Source organism: Gavialis gangeticus, unplaced genomic scaffold (genome assembly GCF_001723915.1).
Source record: "Gavialis gangeticus isolate Ggan-Ray unplaced genomic scaffold, GavGan_comp1, whole genome shotgun sequence".
NCBI lineage: Eukaryota > Metazoa > Chordata > Crocodylia > Gavialidae > Gavialis > Gavialis gangeticus.
The window spans coordinates 16,400,932-16,401,745 of record NW_017728993.1 but is presented as its reverse complement, the minus strand read 5'-3'; the positions used below and the strand labels follow the sequence as shown (position 1 = coordinate 16,401,745).

Below are 814 nucleotides of genomic sequence, written 5' to 3'. Positions count from 1 at the left end.
TGGAGAATCATAGCACTAGGGTTATGGACAGAGTTGTTTACTATGAAAGAGAATAATTCCACCACTGTTTTAAGGGTTTTTTTTATTATTATTGTTTAGGCCTCAGGGGAGGTTGAGAGACAAGTTATATAGAATGGCACTTATTTACATTAGATCTGAATTTGATGTTTGGTATTAGTAGCAGCAGGAGAGAACAAAGAAAGAAAGAACACAAAGGGAATAATGATGAAGGGATCTGGGAACATGTGGAATAATAGGCTGGCATTCATTAACTAAATTGCAGTAAATCTAGTTACATCCTCCAGTTCTTCTGGCTGCAAAACCTACCAAGAGCAAACAATGAGCCCCTGACATTGCTTCCAGGGCAGGCAGGCTTCTAGTTAAGAAGACACCAGGCCAATTACACAATGCAATACCCCATTTTATATACAATTAATTCTTCATAGAATCAGCAAGACTTTTTTTGGTTTGCCTTTAGACACTTTGACTTTCCCCTCCCCCATAATAAACTTAGCACAGTGTCACAGCAGTCTGAGGGAGGGATAACAGGAAGGTTTATGTTGGTCAGTCAATGCAACTTACCCCTAATCCTACTGTAACAATAGATTAAATATAGCAGTGCATTAGCTTACATACACCGATGACCATGCACAAGCAAGCCCATTGCTGAGGCCTGGATGAGAGGCCCTATAATTGTGGACCTTTAGCTGTGCTTTTGCACTAATTATATTATTCCTTCCAGCCACTTTTGTTCTGCTTTTCTTGGTTTGACTATAGTTTCATAGTATCTAGGGTCGGAAGGGACCTGAGCAGA

The 814-nt window shown here is 39.9% G+C and overlaps 1 protein-coding gene across 1 annotated transcript in view; it reads right to left on the bottom strand.

Moving 5' to 3' along the window:
• The window catches only part of CUNH1orf123 (chromosome unknown C1orf123 homolog), a 27,823-nt gene that overhangs the window by 8,592 nt on the left and 18,417 nt on the right, over positions 1–814 (bottom strand). The window lies entirely within an intron of this gene.